The sequence below is a fragment of the Tympanuchus pallidicinctus genome, unplaced genomic scaffold (assembly GCF_026119805.1).
Source record: "Tympanuchus pallidicinctus isolate F22 unplaced genomic scaffold, pur_lepc_1.0 scaffold6, whole genome shotgun sequence".
Classification (NCBI taxonomy): domain Eukaryota; kingdom Metazoa; phylum Chordata; class Aves; order Galliformes; family Phasianidae; genus Tympanuchus; species Tympanuchus pallidicinctus.
In genome coordinates, this window is record NW_026294780.1 from 44,852,826 (window position 1) to 44,865,213 (window position 12,388).

The 12,388-nt window shown below is 39.2% G+C and overlaps 1 long non-coding RNA gene across 8 annotated transcripts in view; it reads right to left on the reverse strand.

Moving 5' to 3' along the window:
* Positions 1-12,388, reverse strand: part of LOC128071673 (uncharacterized) — an 87,649-nt gene that overhangs the window by 7,711 nt on the left and 67,550 nt on the right. For 4 of the 8 annotated variants that reach the window (XR_008201959.1, XR_008201961.1, XR_008201963.1 and 1 more), the window contains 4 exons: positions 11,472-11,675; positions 10,035-10,129; positions 7,495-8,848; positions 3,205-4,675 (listed from right to left, as the gene is read on the reverse strand). This is a non-coding gene — a long non-coding RNA (uncharacterized LOC128071673). Of the gene's footprint in view, positions 1-3,204; positions 4,676-7,494; positions 8,849-10,034; positions 10,130-11,471; positions 11,676-12,388 lie in introns of those variants that run through there. The other 4 variants (XR_008201966.1, XR_008201964.1, XR_008201960.1 and 1 more) reach the window with 2 other exon arrangements.

A 12,388-nucleotide genomic window follows, 5' to 3' on the forward strand; every position in this document is an offset into this window, starting at 1 on the left:
ATTCTATGATTCTACTGCACTGAAAGGAGAATTAGCCGAGCTGCCAGCAGTTCCAACACTGTCAGGTAAGGAAAAGCAGAAGATCTGATAGACTGAATGAATGGGTGGGTGACAGCTGCTACAGGAACTTGGAAAAGGCACAGAATGACATAGGGTGGGACAGAGACATATAAAAGACTATAGGGACTTAGAATTTGCTAGATAAGTGGCTCTGCAGAACAGCTTGCACTGATGCTTTGCATATCTGAGGAACAAATTCTCTCTTGAGGTCAGTCCTGTACCTGCACTGGAAGTGAGCCATTGCAGGATCCAGACATTGAATCAGTCATCATGATACCCCACATCTGGAAACAGTGACCGGGCTTTTGGTGGCTGCACAGACAAGCACTGAAGGTCTGGATACCAGCACTGCCTTGGCTGCACTGGGGTGATACTTCCACTAACTTGGACATTCCCTTCTGGTGGCTTTTGCTTCCAATCCAGTTGCACAGTGGAAAGCAGTCACCCTACTAGCAAATTCCTAAAGGACGGATTAGTAGAAAATAAGTTCCCTATCAATTTTCCATAAATCATAAATGCATCCTCTTCTGCAACAGATTGTTTTTTCCCCATTTGCAAATAAGTCCTTCAGCCATATAATCTTTGTTTGCGATCCGTGATTGTTCAAAACTATCTTCTGAAAATGGTTCAGTATATTGTGGGTGCCTGGAACATGCTGACAGTTAATGATTAAAACGGCCATGCTATCAAGAATGCAAATGAGAAATTGAAACTGGATGTAACTGAATCCTTCTTCCCTGTCTGGTAAGGCCAAGCAGTGCCTTCAGCCCCAACATTGTTGTATGCCAACATTCAGAAGTTTGTCAACTGAAGCACGATGATGCAATTCAAAGTTTGCTTGTGCTCACCTGTCCTGAAACCTCTACAGATACAGAAGGAAAAGAGTGGGCAAATGACCTGCTTCTTGCTAGAATCATCTTTCATTTCAGATATTTTCTGCAGAACCTCATCTGGAAAACGCACCTCCAAGTAGAAAGCCACTTCTGCCCACGTGCAGCACCTTGTTGTGCTTAGCTATAAGCCTGACATGTGCTTCTGAGGGAGGCTTGAGTTTGAGTTGAATGGTCCAACATCACATGAAATTGAACAAGATAAAACTATGGAATAACTTTGCTATGGTTTTGATAACCTCAATTCTGTGGATGGTTCAAAACCCAACTTCCTCTCTACTCACAGCACCGTGACACAGCCATGATGAGCAAAGGGCACGACAACATTTTTCAGGGGTTCATATCCAACACATTCAGGATATGAAGACAGGGATTCCTGTTCTTCTGAATTTCTTCTTAGATGTCTTCATGGTTGGACTTGATGATCTTTAAGGTCTTTTCCAACCTGAGTGATTTTATGTCTGTGGCCACTTTTACCACTTCAAATTATTATTCACAAAAATTAATTATCAGTACCCTACTTAGCTTGGATCTCTCCCTCCCAGAGGAGTAGCAGCAGATAGAAAAGTTCATCTGCTTCCCCCGTCACTCTAAGTTCCAATTGTTGCTGCGTTCAGAGACTGTTTTCCAGTGAGAGCTGGCCTGAGACAACACTGAGTCTGTTCACACTCAGCAATGCCTCTAGCGTCTGGTAAATCTTTCTGCCAATTGAAGACTTTGTACTGAGTAGGTGCAGGTAACAAATCAGGAGCTGCCATGGTGAGAGTAAGAATGAATGGCGTGGACAGAGACAATTCAAACTGTGACATGGCAAAAACAGGCTTTCTTTGAAGACTGAAGTCAAATATCTGGATGGCATCTCAAGAACCCTTGTCATTTAATAAATACCAATGAGAATGTGGAGGTGCTGAAAAATGCAGCAAGTTTCCATCTCTATAAGCATCCTACTTTGAACCACAGCTAGTGCCTCTACCTAATGTAGAACATCCAGCTGAAGAGAACTTTACAGGAGGATCCTTCTGTCCTTTTCTGATTCTGAGCACAGGGCTATTTCCCATGGAACTGGTCTTACTGGGACCAGGTGACTTTCAGAAAAGTATCTCAGTACCAGCAGAACAGAAAACAATTAAATCATCACAGAAGTATGAGTGCCCATAGAGATTTCTAAGGGTCTGAGCCAGATTTGATAATGGAGCGCTGGACTGATTAGTTTGGTTTTAGCTGAACAATCCAAAAGTGACTCAACTTCATACAAATTCATTCCAGTATCATTGCCACTGATGATTTCTGCTCTGACAACACAGCTGTTAATGGATTCAGACTGCAGACCACATCCCATGAAACGTCAAGGTAGCTCCAAACCTGCATCATAAAACTTCCTAGTGTTCCTAAGTACGAGCTGTGCTTACCTTCCAAACAAATCACATGCAAGGAGAAAATTAGGATGGATTTTGCAGAAGTTCTGTTCCTTGTCACCCTCTAATCATGGCCAAGGCATACTAGGAGACTTGCTGACAGCCTAGAGCACAAAATGGAAAGAACAAGTAGGTTCTGCTATTTTTCAGTGTTTCTGCTCAGGCAAACCAGAACCGGAGACAAGGTGCCTGTATCACTTGTTACATCTTGAGGCAAGATGTTTTGGCCTTCATTGAAGATCCAGATAATGCTCTTCAAACCAAGTAAGCTGTATCTTACATAGACAGCCCTTGATAACAGGGCCACATTATGCAGTATGCCTCTGAACATTAAGCATTAAGTTGTACCCATTCATGAGGTATGCACTGATATGAAATTCTTCCCAGGCTAAAGCAGTTCATCCAGCAGGAAAATAACAAAAGCTACTATTTCTGAAACCAATCTTAGCAGCTCTTTAAGTGCTGACTTAAGTACAAGTTAGTGAATAATAAACAACCACCTGCTATATCACAGGCTAATGAAGAGCTCTGTTCAGTCACTGTCAGTCTGGAGAACAAGGGGCTGGACAGATTAACACTGCTCATGCACTGATTTACAGCTTTTGCTTCCACATGTGATGCAGAACAATACCCATGTACAAGAACATCAGATGCACAGGTACCAATAGTTGAATATGGAGCCTGGATACAAATGTACAGACAGAAGAATAAGTAGAAGTATTCTTATATAGTAGAATTGTAGTATTCTTATATAGTAGGGTTGGTTGGTTGTTTTTTTTTTGTTTTGTTTTGTCTATGTAGTGCCAAAATGAGGAAGGAGCAGGCAAATTTAAAAGGAGTTCAAGACACATGACTTGCTTTTAATACAGAGGGTGACAAATTCCTGTCCTGAGAGCATGCTCTATGAGGAATCAGAGGAGTTTCACTTAGGCCTAGAAGTCTCAAAGGAAGAGCCTACTGGCAGCCTGGGAAACAAACACCACAAATCATCAGGAATAGACACTATTTTTATAAGAACTCTGAAATAAAAGTGAAAAAGCAGAGATACAGGCAAGAATTTGTCAATTACCTTTAGAAATATCCACTGCCCTACAATGGCCAGCTGCTCATAGTTCAACACTCAGAGAAAGGTGCAGTTTTGGAAGAAACAGATTGAGGATACCTTCATAGAGTAAGGCAGCATCTTTCAAAAGCTACTTACTTTATGCCTGAATAAGCATAAAATAACAGGATCGTGCTATCACAGCTTTGCCAAGTAAACTTTATTTTAAGCTACTAGAATTGCTTGAATGAAGTATAAATTACACACAAGCCTTGAGGCTGTCTTATAGTCTAATCACAGTTTGGAAATTAAGTAACCACTCCCAAAAAGAGGAGTTGTAGCTTCTCTGTTCACAGCAAGTTGCTTAAATCTCTTACCCAGAGCAGACTCTCGTCAATCGCACTAATTGGGGAGGGAGAGCGTAAAACCTTCTTGTCAAAAACAAAAGAAAAGCAATCCAGAGTAGTGAAGAGGTGAATCACTGCTGATTGCTGAGCAACCTTTCTTTAATTCTGTTACCTCCCCTCCTCGGCAGCTGTAGAAAACCCAAGAGTATAAAGCAGTTTAAGGACATCTTTACTGGTGCTCTCTCCAGCAACTTAAAACAGAAGTTTGGCATAACAGAGATCTGTGATCTAGTTCACAAATATTCAACTATCTCAGTGTTCATCTACTGGAAACATAAGGTATTCCTTTAGCATGTTTTAATGGGCACTTGTATTTACTATATGATCTTTTTTACTATTACTTAGGAAACATCTTAAGAAAAGAATATGGAACTTGCAAAGAACTGCAGTTAGTCCAAGAAAAACAAACTCCACTACCCTTTGAAATCCTACCTGCAGCTTGCTTTCATCTGGTAATGCTAACAGTTATCACTGCCAACAACCATTGAACAAAACCGTTTTGTGACTTCTATGCTTTTCTGCACATATCATTGATTTAACAAGAAAGATGAGGAACATCTGTGGGCAACTTTCCCCAAGTACTATTTTTCAGAAGCAGGAGACGTGAACTTGAATCCCCCCTGATTTCTGAAGAACCTGAAACCTGGGTTCTCTGTTTCCCAGGTGAGCCTCCTGCTCCTGCTTCAGCTGGACCATCTTACACTGATCTGAAGGATTTTAGGTGGTCATGCCAATATTTCAGCAGCTCACCAGGCTTAGTGACTTTGGGTCTGTTATCTTTCCCATTCTTCCTCTTCAAGCACAGCGTATATCCTTGCCCTCTCTTGTTACTGTCAACTGTTATACCAGATTATAATTCATCTGAAAAGGAGAAAGAAAGAGTCCTTAAGCATTTCAATTTTCAGCATCATGCTGTAGCCTTCTGTCCTAGAAGGCTACTTTCACACTGGTGTCTCTACAAGCATTATAGCTCCAGATTTTTAGCCAAAAATCCAGTTCTTCAAATGAAGATGAACTTTCATGCCCTCATCCACATCCGATGAAGAAAAAAATATATATGTGCTGCTTAACGCAGGGCAGAAGTGCCTTTGAAACAGAATTATTCTTGACAAATTTTCTTGAGTCACCCGTTGTCCTGAGAATTCTCCACAGGTCACCCACTTCCACCATGAACAGTGCCTTTTGAGCAAGGATACACCATGCAGTTCTAGACACTAACTGCTTTCATATAGTAGCTATACATACAGTACCCATTACCCCATTGCTACATGGATATACAGCGACAATTACAAGACAGGTTTTTGGTTTCCTTTATTTATTAACTGTTAATACACATCCTTTAATTTTCCAGTATTTTAGGGTTGTTTTTTTGGGTAAAAAAAAGGGCTTTTGCTGTCCTTATAGACAGGAAAACACCAACTGCAAGTAACCAGCTTGTTGCACATGTAGCAACTTAAGAAAAGAATGAAGAAAAGCAGAAATGAATAACTAAAAAGCAAGCCTCTTGGTAAAATTACACTTGGCTAAATAGCAGAAGATGTTGTAGATAGGCCTTCAAGAATCCCAATCATTAAATAAGGCTGGAATCTATACCTTGGTAGTTCAGATAGTCGGCAAACATGAGTTTTAAAATCTATTACCTGCATTCTTAAGAGAAGTTAATCTAAACACCAGGCATTATCACTTTATCACATCTGTCTGCCTAGTCTTAGATTTTGATCACAAGGACAAAGTCCCGACTATATTTTCCTCTCATCTCTCTAAAATTTGGCTTCTATAAAACCATTAATAAACTGGACGTGGATACACTGTTTAACTGAGCTCTGACATTTACCTTATTCAGGTGGAATAAAACTTGATTCACAAGCAACTGTTTCACACCTTTCCCCCCCCTATTTTTGCTGTTTGAGATAGGGCATTCAAAAAACAGCTTGAGTGCAACGAGCTGCTGGATTTGAGCACAATTTGTTCCTGGAGCCTCCACAACAATACAGCCAACAGGGGGCTGTCTGGCTACACGATGTTACATTTTCAGCCTAGAAAACCTTTTCCAACCATACAACCTACGGTCAGACAAGCAAACTTCCTAAATAACCTGCAGGTAACAACATGGTAGCTCTTCTTTTTTTTAATCTTTGCCTGACACAACCATTCTTATTCTGATGTCTTAAGATTCATTTCATATGCACATAAAGAAAGTCAGCACTTTTATTGATGTCTGAAAATAACATATTGCTTATTGCAAGAGTGACGGACTTCCACATAAGCTTGATGGTAGGAAAGGTGTCACAGCCATTTCCATACATTAGGAATCCACGTGTATGTGAGCATTTTCGTGTTATTTTTATGTAAAGATATTCTTCTTCTGAAGGAAAAGTAGAAAAGGATGCTGTCAGCCCCTTCAGCACTGAATAGTTGTCTTCTCTTTGTTCAGAGACTCCTCCCAATTATCCCCAAAGCACGCAGTGAATACTGACAGCTATGCTAACTTCTGAGCGGGCAAGAGGCAAACATCTTTTTTTCTTGAAGCCTACAAACTCCTGGCCTTTCACATAATTATGAAAGCAGTTATTGCTGCTTTTTTTTTTTTTTCTTTTCTACTGCCTCTATTCATGTTTCTCATGCTGCACCTACAGGTCCTGGACTACATTTTCCTGTAAACTCCTTTGAAGGATTTAGGGAACAGATAGGTGAAGTCAGTAGGAGTGTCAAGAAAGGAAGGCTTAGACCCAGAATATTCCTGACACTGGTTTAAGTAATGAAACAAGCTTAACTTCTGGATGATTCTGGACTGCCATTCTCAAGAGGGTGGAGGGAACTTTTCCTTGGTGCCAGCACTGCCGCTCTCACAACAAGCACATTCAGCCAGCTGAGCTTACCAAAAATCAAACCCAGTCACCAGTGAAACCACCATGGAAACATCAGAGCCAGGCTAATACTGAGGGGAACAGGAAGACTCTGTCAGCTCCAAATTTGTCTTGCTTGAGAATCACAGAACTGTAAGTACCACACTCATTTGTTTCTGTCTACTATTATATTACTGGACCAGCTAGAATCTCTGAAGCATTTTCTTTGCCTTTATTTCAACAAACTATTAGAAGTGTGTGCATATGAGACTGTGTTCTATGATTTATGCCTTACGTGTTATAAGATCAGAACTACGTAAGATTTCAGAGTATTTTATGGTAGATTTTAAAATACTATGCCTTTTAAACTACTTCAAAGCACTGAAGCTTCCAATAAAAGATCCCTTTATGCAGAGCCACATGCTTACCCTGCAGAACCCATGGCTCATTTATGGCATCTCCTGCAGTTACAAGCAACAGAAAAAAAACCCACAACAGTACGGCTACAGTATGATTCCTATCTCATATCATAAGCTAAGTTGGTCAGCACTATCTACCTAAGATTGAAGATTCTGTCTGGATACATGTTACTATAATTAATATTTATTTCAGAAATTTTGAAGGCAGGGATCAATTTTTACAGTAAGAAAAGGGAGCAATATTAGATATGTTACATTTTGTTTATTAACACAGCATTATTACAAGCAAGACAGATTCTGAAAAATAGAGCTGTACTTGAGAGCTGTTAAATAACTGCCAATGGAAATAAACTGCTTAGGGTGCTAACCAAGTGATTCTACTTGAACTGCTAACAAGGTAACAGACAACACTCACCTCTTCCTCTGTGATCTGAAGTCATAAATGCCATAGAAAATCCCATGAGGAAACACATCCCTGTAGCACAACTAACAGACAAAGCTTGAAATAAGCAAAAACATCCCTTCAAGTGACTATCATCCCTACTTTAAACGTGACACAAAGATATAGAAACTACAGTAGTACCCAACGGTTGGAGGTATCCCACTTGAAATATGTAGGAGACTACAGGCAGACATAACATTACACAAAGTTTAAATTCATGTTTGCAATTCTTAAGCAGATCAGCTGCAAACGTGGACATCCAGTGTTTCCATTGGACTTGATGGCTTAAAGCCACTTGTGAAAGTGAGGAACATAACACTACAAAAACCAATGGTAATTTGTACACCGTACAAAAATGAAAACAGAAAATTAAATATAACATCCAATTCCTAGGATTTCTCATTTCACGTAAACATAAAGACAGAGTTTCTTCTGCTTGTAGGCTTTGGTCCATTCCCTACAGAATTTTCAACCTGTTTCTGTAGCAGAGTTGAACTTCTTCCTTGTACAGCCTACAAACACCTTCCCTGACTCAGCAGCACACCACACTGGTCCTATCATTGAATATTCCATACGATCATGAAGACTGCTTCATAGTAGACTAACACAAGGGGGCAAATTAAGATCAGATACACCTCTGAGAGGCCTGTTCTGCCTGATTCTGCTTCGGCTAGATGATCTCCAGTAGCACATCAACTACTTTGTAATTTTTGAATTTCAGGATGAAATTTCATGAAGTAGCTGACTGTAGTAATAAAGACACCCTTTTCTCTGTGGATCTGGATGAGAAATGAAAGTGACTGATTTCATAGCAAAAACTACTAGGTCGCAGCCTGACTCAAGTGCTAAGCATTCTAATAAACATTAACGTTGACCTGCTTTCCCCTGCTTTCTTTTTACAGTATCAGGCAGGGTTCCTTCTGCTAAGCTGCTGCTTCTTCCATCTTCAAGAAACAAATGAATCCTTAAATCATTGCCCAACCCGTACCAGTCCTTCCAACTTTCCAATTTCACATCTCTTTCCCCTACCAGTTTGCAGCTCCAATCTTTCAAACACTGGAGTTGCAGACATGCTCCTCTCACCAGCTGTCTTCACTCTTGAATAGCAACTAATCTCAAGATATTTTCAAGCAGGCCTTTCTTTTATTTCCCTTATTTATGAATTAAGCATCTGCTTTCCCTCACAGTTCCTAAACTAGCAGCATCTGGACTGAATATAATACACCTTTCTTTCTTCAATCAGGCAAAATCCATAGGACCTCAGAGCTGCAAATGTAGGAGAGTTCCATTCCACCACTGGAGACAGTGCATCCTTGCAGGTTTATCTCTGGAAAACATAACAGCTAATATGTAAGGCAACTATGAACCATGCAAAAAAAGGTGACATTCTTCTCAAAGGTTTAGAAACCAAGTAACATGGATAGGTCTTCACAAGCACTTGAAAGCATACTGTTGACAATCAAACTAAACTGGAACTTTCATTCCTTGTTTGAATCTTGTTTCTGCAAATGCTGAAGTTGTATTTTCATCCCCATTAGCCTTCATGGCTAAACAAAGAAATGCAAGCTCATATTGCTGCTGCTTCCCACTCTCTGCCTTGTGCCAGTATAGGGGCTTGTGTGAAGAACCAGAAAAACTCTGTTTCACCGTTCACACAGCAATGCCATGCAAACAGATCTGTTCGTTGCATGCTCTCAGATCTTTCCGATTGGCTTTTTAGATTTGCATCTATGCTCTCTGAAATCTCAGAGATACAGCCCAGAGATATTAAATATTGGATCCATGGCAGTGACAGCATGGATGGCCCTTGGCAAACACCACAGTTTGCAGCAGTGCACGGTTACAGATAAGTTATCCAACTTTGAGCCAGATAACCATTTCTGAGCAGTCAACCTCATTTTGGCTGTGCATCTCAAGAGACAAGTAGTAGGTAAATGGCACACAGAAGCAAGTACTAAAAGATACTTTTAGTACTATTTAGTACTGTAGCTATTTAGTACTGGATAGCTTTACTATTGAGAAGTGCTCAGGTTGAACTAAATTAGAAAGTTTTAGTCAAAAGTAGTTTTATTATTTCAAATCCATAGCAGAGGCAGGAAACAAAGAAGTGATTTTTCACCAGTATGTATACTGGGCTGAACATCCAAGTAATGCAATGCAAATTTATTAATTGTAACAACTTGCATTCATATTCTCTACATCATGTTTGTACCTGTGCAGCTGCACCAGTAGCAGATCTCTGGAGTCAGAAATCCCCAGTGCAGAAAACCTTTTTTCCCTCCCTCAATTTAAAACATCTATGCGATGTATAAACTTGAAGTTGTAAAAACACATGCAGTCTTCAAATAAGTGTTTTAATGGCAATATATAACAGGGCTAATAAAACAAGATTAGCAAGTGATACTGAGTCATGACAGTGAAGAAAATAAAATTCTGAAAGGAAACACTTTCAGATCTTGCCTGTATCTAAAATTAGTGTCATTTACATAACCATTAGTCCAAGTTTGACTCACCACACAGTTCTTGCATACAGCTTTTAAAAGGAAAGGATCCCAAGTAATTTCCATTCTCACTGCAGCAATTTCAATTGTCTCAATGAAAGATTCCCCTGCAAAAGAAACGTGTCAGTGGAAGATGAGAAAAGAATTAGTAATTCACAGTCACTTACATAGTTAACAATTTTAGGGTTAGAATTTTCAGCTGTTTGTAGTTTAAGAAATGAATTAAGAATGTTTGATTTAATCTGAGACCTGAATAAATTTCATTAGTAGTTTTGGAAGGTATTTCTGCTGTATGTGCTCGCTTCGCTAAAAATATCACTAAACATTTCCCAATTTCCATCCATTAAGAAAATGCTGTAAAAATTAATATAGTTACAGGAGTCTTAATAAAGATACACTAGCATTTAAAGCGATGTCACTGTTATAATTATATACATAAATATACATAAAAACACACTTACCAAAGCACTGTTAGACAGGTATAGGCTGAGATCACTCCTTTAATAAATTCAGCTTTCATGTAAACCAAAGCAGTCAAGACTACATATGCACCTAATCCACATTTGCCATCAGATAACCTCAATTCCTATATATTGTTACCGACTAGAGGAAAACACAAACCAAGCCAAGAAAATGTTCATAAACAATTGACATATAAGCAACAACAAAGCGGCTTCAGGAAATACAAACGTTTTCTCTCATGACTCACATGCAGAAGTGGCTAGCCTTACTTCAGCAGCACAGTTAATACTGGAGATATTTACAGTTTTAACACCAATATTTACGTGCTGCTAGAGTATGACAGACATCAGCATCACAAGATTGACTAACACCTAAATGACATTTCTCTTCAGGATGGTGAAATCCTTGTATTTTTGAGGCAGCACAATATGGCCTGCACCTTTTCAAAACCCACAAACCATTATGTGCTGCTACGTTATGCCAAGGTGTCTACTGCACTTTGAGGATGTAGAAACCTATGCTGAGAGCTAAATGCAGAACTGTGTTGAACAACAGTTTTTTGTGTATTGACGTGAACTGTATTATCTACAAAATCCTTATAAAACATTGCCAAGCTGCTTGTTTATTTACACAAAGCTTTAGACTTTATTGAAATCTGTACATGAGACCTTAATGGGCCACAAACCAGAAAGTGGACAATGGCATCTGATTTGAGGGACGAAAAGATTATGTGGATATTTACTGAGGAGAAAAAAAGTTAGCAAGTAGCTCGTAGCAGCTTATCTGCCTCCAGCCCAAACCGATCACACTGCTTTTATTTGAAGATGTAGGTGAAAAACCTCAGTTCACATCCTCACCAAATACCCTTTTCTCTCGTGCTCAAGTACATCAGTGTTTTAAATGTATACGGTACTTTCACAGTTCCCTACATTAACCAAATGATTTTTTTTTTTTAAATACCAAATTATTTTAAGAAAAGCTACTTACACAAATTCAACCTGAGTACTTCTTTCCACTGTGAAGAATCTTAGAGCCAGTGCAGGATGAAATCACCCTCTTAAATTAACAGGACTGTGTAAGCACAAAGCAGTTTTGCAGGCCACAGGTGGGAAAGTTTGGTAAGTTTTCCTTCCCTTCTTTCCAGTGTTTGCTCCTATAGTAATACAGCAGGACAGCCTCTGCTAAAAGGGTCTGTTGGTAGACATGTGTCAATTAAAAATGAGATTTGCCAGAATATAGTTAACTGCAGCAACACAAGACTTTATGTGACCATCAAGGTACTAATGCTACTTCAGAGATTGTATAAGAGAGCCATTTCCAGTATATTTTGTATGTGCACAACTATTTATACATTTATTTTTTGCCCCTCTTAATATCTCATTTTGCTTTTGTTAATATGCAAGCTAGATTACAGAGGCCCAACTTACCCAGTACCGTGGTGATGCAGAATCTGAATGTAAAGGCAAAGGGAACCTCACTGCAACAGTATGTTGCAACAGCTGATCATCCCTTCAAAGAAACTACGCTGAACATAATGCACTGCACGTATGTGCATCTGTGTGTGCATAAAGCAATGGGAGAGAAGGTAAGAATGTTTGTAAAGATACTAGCCAGAAAGCAGAAAAAAAGATTCACTTAAACTTTTCTGGGAAAAGACAAGAAAATTTCTCACAAGAGCAAATACTGCCTTTTACTTGTAAGTTTTACCTTAAGATATCAGAATTTAATGATTTTTTAAGAAGACAGCTGCAACATTTAATACCTTTGGAAGTACATTTCTCATTTATACATCCAGACCAAATTCTTAATTTTTTTTTTCTTTTTAATTAACCCCCCCTCCTCTCCTACATAAGTAAATCCCTCTAAAATTAAACTACACGCCCCCCACGAGATGAAGACTTGGC